Genomic DNA, 8252 nt, shown 5'->3' with positions numbered 1-8252 from the left:
AGATTTTAGGGGTTTAGAGATGGCTGTATGGAGGTGATATTTTAGCAGTGATCTGAATGAAGTAGGGCGCTATACAATGTCAGGTGTGTTCCGGTCTGAGAGAGAGGGAATGGCCTTGTGTCCAGACACTGCCCGGCAAATGGACACTGAATTAAACCGGACAATGGAGAGAAGGAAAGAAGACAGAGAGAGTTGGGCCAGCTACTTATATCCTCCAGGAGTGGCAAGCCTGGCCTCTACCCAGGTGACTGAGCTGTAACCAGTAGCACAACCTTTGGAAGCCACACCCAATGAGTTAAGCTTCTCTGGAAATGTGGCGTGGAATTGCCAGAAAGAGAGCCTGATTCTGACTTTCATCTTGTTTTTGACTCTTGACTGTGGGACCAGAGCCACCATTTCTTGATCCCTAACTGTGAACTAGGTCCTGGGTTCAACTGTTTACACACCTTACCTCACATGCTACTCATGACAGCATTTTGAGGTGTGCTTGGTGGCCTCCAGGGCTTCAGTGACTTGCCAAAAGCTTACAGACTCCATAGAATTCCATTAGTGTGCCATGAAATCAATGTCATGACTAGAATTTTAAAAAATGAAATAGATTAGAAGGTATCACAGTACTGAGGGGAACATGTGTTTCATTTATGTGAGAGTATTTGTATTATAAAATGTTATTTCTTACAGTGGGTTGAGGGTGAACCCAAAAACTCTAAAAATGCTGTTTTTTGGACACTGCCTTGGGTAAAACGCCTGTGGTAGCATCTGGCCTGTAGCGATCTGCCACATGCAGGGTTGCTATTGGAATGTAATGAGTCCAGCAGCACACCTCGAATTGTTCAGTGACCCAGGGCCCTCGGACCTCCATGCTGGACCGATGCTATTAACAAGACTGCTGGATACATAGTTCTTTTTTTTGTTTGTTTGTTTGAATCAATCTTTTTCTTTTTTTTTCTTTTTTTTTGTGTGTTTTAATTTTTTTATTTTTTTATTTTTTTTTTACATTTTTTATTGATTCATAATCATTTTACAGTGTTCTGTCAAATTCCAGTGTTCAGCACAATTTTTCAGTCATTCATGGACATATACACACTCATTGTCACATTTCATAGTTCTTGTTATTGTGACAATGACGAGATCTTGATGAAGGTCCTAGAAGACCATCTCCATCCTGGATCCCTCTGCCAGGTGACTCTCAGGCCAGTCCCTACCTACCATCTCCCTCTCCAGACTAAAAAGCAGTAGAAGTGAAAAACCTACGTTCACCTGGATGTTTATAGCAGCTTTATCCATAATTGCCAACACTTGGAAGCAACCAAGATATCCTTCTGTAGGTGAACAGATAAATCAACTGCAAAACCTCCAGATGATGGAATATTATTTCTGAAAAGAAATGAGCTATCAAGCTCTGAAAAGACATGGAGGAACTTTAAATGCATTATTACGAAGTGAAAGAAGCCAATCTGAAAAGGATTTGGGGAAAGTCCGAGGAGGGAGGGATGAATAGCTGGAGCTCAGAGGGTTTTTAGGGCAGTGAAAACACTGTATGATACTATAATGATAGATACATGTCATTACGTATTTGTCCAAACCCACAGAATATACATCACCAAGAGTGAACCCTAGTGTAAACTATGGATTTGGGGTGATTATGATGTATCAATGTAGGTTCGTCAATTATAACAAATGTACCGCTAAAAAGGGTTCTAGTCACCAATCCCGTGTGTGTGTGTCTCCCCACACTTACAAGCACTGCTCTGCATATCAGCTGGATGCCCTATAATTCAACTCACTACCTACCTGGAGATAGTGTCCAATCCCACAGGTTAAGGGCTTAGTCTTACAAGACTAGCCTCTTCACCCACTTTAGACACCAGTCCCAACTCCAGGTTGTCACCTGTGCTTCTGACCAACTAGCTATAAATCGGAGGTTGCAATGACCCCCTCCTTGGGTTCAGTTAGTTTGCTAGAGTGGCTCCCAGAACTCGGGAAAGCTGTTCAGTCACTAGATCACCGGTTTATTATAAAAGGATATAAGTCAGGAACAACCAGTTGGCAGAGGTGCCCAGGGCAGGATATGGGTTCCCTGGGTGCATAACTTCCATACTTTCTCTGAACATGTCACCCTCCACGAATTTCCCAACCTGGCAGCTCTCTGAACCCTGTCATTTGGAGTTTTATAGACACTTCATTACAAACCCATGCTTGATTAACTCATTGGTCACCGGTAGACTGATTCAACCTCCAGTCCCTCTCTTCTTCCCAGCGATCGGGGAGCTAGGACAGAAAGTTCCAATCCTCTAATCACAAGGTGGGCTCCAGTGACAACCAGTCCCCATCCAAAAGTCACGACAAAAGACACATTTGTTGCTCTATTCACTTGGGAAATTCTAAGTGTTTTAAGAGCTGTGAGCCAGGAACCGTGGATGAAAGCCAAACATATATGAGAAGAATATTTTGGTTATCTGAATGACCAAAGAAGTATTTCTTGTAAGTCACCAGATCCAACCACTCTGGTGGGGGACTTTGATAATGGGGAGGCTATACATAGGTGGGGGCAAAGTTTATGTGGGAAATAGCTGTACCTTCCCCTCAGTTTTTCCATGAACTTGATGATGCTCTGAAAAATAAAGTCTTAATTAAAACGAAAATAAAGGCAGTAGAAGGGTTGCTAAAAATGGGGACCCTAAAATCAGATGTCCTGGGCTTGAAGCCCAGTTCCACCACTATTAGCTCTGTGATATTGGTCAAGTCACTCAACCTGTCTGCGTTTCAATAGCCTCATTTGTAACGTGGAGAATCTAGAGAGACCTGCCTCATAGGGCTGTTGTGGGGCTCACAGGCGGGACTGTAAGGAAATGTTCTCAGAAAAAGCCTGGCGCATGTAAACATCAGTGGTTACTGCCCTCCTAAAGGCCACGCGGAGCCGCTGAGGGAGGGGCTCTAAGCAGAGGGGGTATTTCCAGCTCCCTGGAGGTCACCTCAAATCCAGACACTGGCATTTACTGGAGGACTGTTTACCTGCCCCTGCACTGGTGCTTCTAGTAGCTGGAAACCTTTGCCCTCTGTTTATCAGGAGGCACCCAGCTGGGAGTCTCCGCTTCCCCCGTTTGCTGGCACCTTCCTTTCTTGCCCAAGAACTTAATGGTTTTGTCTCCACTTCCTCTGGTTAAACGTCTTTGAGGTGAAGGGGATTCTCTTGGGCAAGAGTAGTGCTTCCTCAGTCCCTCTTCCCTTCTTGCTAGGGTCTTTGGTCCTCTGCTGGGTGTCTCAGCATAGCATCGAACATTTTCTTATCTCCAGAATCTCAGGAGTCACTCTCTCCACTTTGGCCAAGAGAACCATGTCTACACTTAGGCCGCATCTGTAAAGCACTTTCCCACAAATTTTTGTCAGCTGAGCCTCCTCAAAACAGTCTTGTGAGATGGACGGGGCATGGCAGCACTGAGGCCCAGAATAGTCAAGCGACTCACTGAAGATCACACAGCGAGCAGGTGGCAGAGCTGGAACCCATCCAGTCCTCTTTTCTACATAACAATAAAATACCATAATCTACGTGTGTGGCACCTGTGGTGTGCCAGGCACCGGGGGGCCAGGTTTTTACCTACATAATCTCATTTAATTTGCACCAGTGCTTCTCAAACTTTGCTGGATCCGAATTCCCTGGGTGCAATGTTAAGATGCAGATTCTGACTCAGCAGATCAGGGGTGGGGCCTGAGAGTCTGCATTTCAAACAAGCTCCCAGGGCATACTGAAACTGTTGGGTTCGGCAGACTTAGAATTTGAAAAGCCAGGGTCCTCTCAGTGTCCTCTGAGCTGGGGTTCATCCCTCTCATTCTCTCAGGTGAGCAAATGTTGGTTCCGGGTGGTTGAGAAACTGCTCTAGGCCAACCAGCTAGGAGGTGGCGGAGCTGAGATTCAAACCCAGGCGTTTGGGTGCCAGATCCGGGGGGCCGGCCTTGATATCCCAGCTGCTTCACACCGGGGATCAGGTGGCCTTGGCTGCAAATGACTGAAATCCTATAACGTCACCTGCCTCTGTCACCAGCCAGCTGGGCTGGGCAGCTAAGATGGCTTCTCCACCTTGGAATGGACTTCACCCCACGTGGCCTGACCTCCCAGCAAGGGATCCATTATGACTGTAAAGTCCCTTGCCACACAGAAGTACCATGAGGCCATATGTTAAGAATGCACCCTTGCAGGGAAAAGAGGCTAAGGGACACTCCCACACGGAGTCAAACATGCCATGCTTGGCTGCGGGGGCCATGCTCCATCACCAGGGTGCCTTCAAATACCTGTCTCTGAGGCAGAGGTCACTTCATTTTTATTTATTTTTATTCTTTTTTAAATAACAGCTTTATTGATATAAAATTCACCCTTTAATTGCTTTATTTGGGGGGAGTAATTAGGTTTATTTATTTATTTAATTTTTAGTGGAGGTACTGGGGATTGAACCCAGGAACTCGTGCATGCTAAGTATGCGCTCTACCACTGAGCTACCCCCCCCATTAAAGCATACAACTCAGTGGTTTTTAGTGTAGTCACAGAGTTGTGCAACCATCACCACTATCTAATTCCAGAACATTTTCATCATCCCCTAAAAGAAACCCCATACACACTAGCAGCCACTCCCTTTTCCCCTCTCCCCTCAGCCCCCCAGGCAACCACCCATCTGCTTTCTGACTCCATAGATTTGCCTATTCTGGGTATTTCATGTGAATGGAATCATACAATATGTGACCTTTCGAGTCTGGCTTCCTTCACTGAGCATCGTGTTTCCAAGGTTCATCCATGTTGTAACCTGTATCAGAACTCCGTTCCTTTCTCTTGTCCAACAGCACCCCATTGTGCGGAACGCCACATTTTGTTGAGACATTTATCAGCTCATGGACATCTGAGTTGTTTCCCTTTTTTTGGCTATCATCAGTAATGCTGCTATGAACATCGATGGACATCCGTGTGTAAGTTTTTGTGCGAATGTATTTTGTTTCTCTTAGGTATAAACCTAGGAGTGGAATTTCTAGGTCGGAGGGTAACTCTCTGTTCCATCCTTTGAGGAACTGCCACACTGTTTTCCAAACTAGCCGCCCCATTTTACAATTTCACCGGTGATGAGGCATCAGGGTTCTAGTTTCTCCGATACTTGGATTTCTTCATTTCCTTTTAAAGCTTCTCAGTGGAAACTGAGACTTCCCTTTGAGCAATGCAGCGTGGAATAAACACACAGCAACTGTGCTGTGCAGAAGCCAGCTTGCCCTTGGAAACTAGCAGGCCGGGCCTTGAGTGCTGGTCCTCCCACTATGCTGTGTGTTTTCAGTCGTGGCTTAACCTCTCTGAGCTGGTCTTTCTCTTTTGAGACCTGAAGTGGGATCTAATAATTGAGATCACAGGCAAGGAGCATTTGAGAAACTTTGAGCAACCTTGCCCCTTTTTTTTTTTTTAAATCATCCACTCCCAAAGGCCTGATCTAAATTCACACTTTCCCTAAGAGGGGCCCACCGATGGTAAAAAGCATCCAAATTTAAATCCCCTCTTTGTCTCTTACTGTCTATGAGTCCTTGGCCTTGTAAACTTTACCTTTCCAAGTCTCTGATTCTTCTTCTGTGAGGAGGAGATTAGACACCACATCCCAGGGTTGTTGCCTGGATAAAATGTCTTACAGTGAGCGTGCAATTGATGAGAGGCGTTATTATTAAAACACGGAAGACCCATTCATCCCACCAGCACTCGCCCAGATCCTCTTTAGTGTCAGTTGCTGTGATACCAAGACGATTAAGACCCTTCACGTCTGTGCTCACAGGTTTTGGGGAGCAGCCAGATAAAGAACTGTGTGACAGTGTGACAAGTACTAAAAAGAGGCGTGTTTAAAGTTCTTTGTGGCTGGAGAGGAAAGAGCACGGTAAGCAGAAGGAAGCGGCCACCGGAAGGTCTGAGTGGCGCTGGGGCAGGTGGGAGAGGCCCCTTTCTACAGGGTAGACAGCGAGGTCACGTACTCCCGGATCATGGTCCCCTCCTGGCTACCACCTCCCCCACCCACATCCAGGATCCAGAAGTGGCCTCTCTACACTGAGACTGGAAGGAGGGCAGACCTTTGGCTTATAACTCTAGATCAGATAAAGGCTTAACACCCTCCCTGAGCATACATCCAAACCTCTGTGTACCCAAGGGCACAGTGGACGCCTTGAAGAGCGCCTTTATAGAGGGAAAGAGACACGTGACATAAAGTGGGTTGTAGGGGGTGGCAGAATGGGGCAGAGAAAAGGGCTTCGAGTTATAGCTCTGCCACTTAATAGCCTGTGATTTCTGGCAAGTCACAACTGCTCATTCTAGCCTCAGTTTACCCACCTGCAATATGGAAATAAACACAACCTTCCTTAAATGGTAAGTGTTAAGATGAAGTGAGGCAGCATAAAAAATCCTGTTGCAAAAGCTCAGGGCTATAAACCTGCATGAAACCTGCATTGTCGTCTGATGAGTGAATGAACAAAACGTGGTACATCTGTCCAGTGGACTATCATTCAGCGACAGAAGGAATGAAGTGAGGATACATGTTACAGCATAAATGAACCTTGAACACTTGTGATAAGTGAAAGAAGCCAGACACAAAGGACCACACATTGTATGATTGATTCCATCTATATGAAATGTCCCGAATAGGCACATCTCTAGAGACAGACAGTAGATTAGTGGTTGCCGAGGGCAGGGGGAGGAGGTTGGGAGACATAGGGAGTGGCTGCTGGTAGATACGGGGCTCCTTTGGAGTGGTGAAAATGTTCCGGAATTAAACAGCGGTGAGGATTGCACAACCCTGTGATTGTACTTAAAACCACTGAATTATACACTTTAAATGGGTGAAAGGTATGTGACTTATATCCCACGAAAGCTCTTCAGAAAAACAGAAGCATGGTTATTTATTTATTGTCCAGCACCCATTTCTGGAAAGACACCAGGGGACAAGCACAGCTGAATAACTGTATTATCTAGCGTTGGTGTCTTGCTTTCACATCTCTTCGTATTTCAATTTTTATTAGCTTATTTGTTTGTTCATTCACTCCACAAACATTTCACCGTGCCAGATCCTGGGCGTACAGGCACAAACGAAGCCTTGATCTGTGCATAGGAAGCTCCTGGCTCTTTGTTTGGAGGCGGCCGGAGGGTGCTACGACAGAAACGAGCCCAGGATGCTATGGGAGCAGAGAGGAGGACCTCTGTACCAGGTGGGAGCATCTGAGAGGCCTCCTGAAGGAATCACCACCCTCAAAGCTGCAAGAGGAAGGGAGGAAGTGTGGATCTTTTATTTTTTTAAGGGGAACACACAAACGTGGTCCCCTACTACCACAAATCATGCAGTCAAGTTTCCCACATTGGGGGACATCGCAGGGGTCAGCACGTCCGGAGTACAATGGGTAAGCCTCGCCCCGGGAAAACCACCTTTGTGATCATGGTGTCTCCCCTGCCAGGTAAGTTTTTTTTTTTTCTTTGCCCACCACAGCATTTTATTTTTAACTTTTTCTTTTTTCATTTAGTTTTTTTGGGGGCGGGGAGATAATTAGGCTTATTTCTTTATTTTTAGAGGCAGTACTGGGGATTGAGCCCAGGACTTTGTGCATGCTAAGCATGCACTCTACCACTTGAACTATACCCTCCCTGCTAAGTGTGGCGCTTTGAGTGACGGCATGAAGACTAGGGTGGGCCCGGGGCCGAAAATGTAAATGAGAACTTGGGAGCCAGTGCACCAGATTCACGGAATGATGTTTGTTGAGTGCATGCTAAGAGAGGGGCCCTGAGTGCCATTCCAGGGAAGGAGAAGGCATGGCCTGTGCTCAGTAATCACTTGCCGAATGTGTAACACATGTATAAAATAGAGGTGCTCAGGATCCGCCGCCTGAGATATTGATTTAATGAGAATCTCCCCAGGGTTTCCGAGGTCTGATGGAGTGGAAACTCCTCAGCAGGACCACAGGACACCTTCTGATTAGTCCAGCGTTTGCCCCACTTTAAGAGGATGCAAACTCCCTAGGGGGCTTGTTAGCATGCAGATTGGAGTCCGTGGTCTGGGCTGGGTCCTGAGACTTCTAACAAGCTCCCGGTGAGGCTGGTGCTGCCAGGCTGCCCGTCCAAGGACCTCAGTTTCTGCAGCATGTCCTTGCCCCTTCCTACCCCTCCTGCCTCCTTGACCCTTCCCACCCAGACACTGAGCTGCTCAGAGTCCTGCACAGTATGTGTCTCCTCTCCACTGGGCCTCGGGTCCAGGTTT

The 8252-nt window shown here is 46.6% G+C and overlaps 1 non-coding gene across 1 annotated transcript; it reads right to left on the bottom strand.

Moving 5' to 3' along the window:
- Window positions 1–7299: 7299 nt before the first annotated feature.
- Window positions 7300–7463, bottom strand: LOC116277516 (U1 spliceosomal RNA). The gene has a single exon (XR_004186979.1). It is a non-coding gene; the product is annotated as a U1 spliceosomal RNA (small nuclear RNA).
- Between the last annotated feature and the right edge of the window lie 789 nt (window positions 7464–8252).

Source organism: Vicugna pacos, chromosome 12 (genome assembly GCF_048564905.1).
Source record: "Vicugna pacos chromosome 12, VicPac4, whole genome shotgun sequence".
Lineage (NCBI taxonomy): Eukaryota > Metazoa > Chordata > Mammalia > Artiodactyla > Camelidae > Vicugna > Vicugna pacos.
Note: the sequence above shows the minus strand (reverse complement) of the source record. Positions and strands in the feature narration are given on the sequence as shown.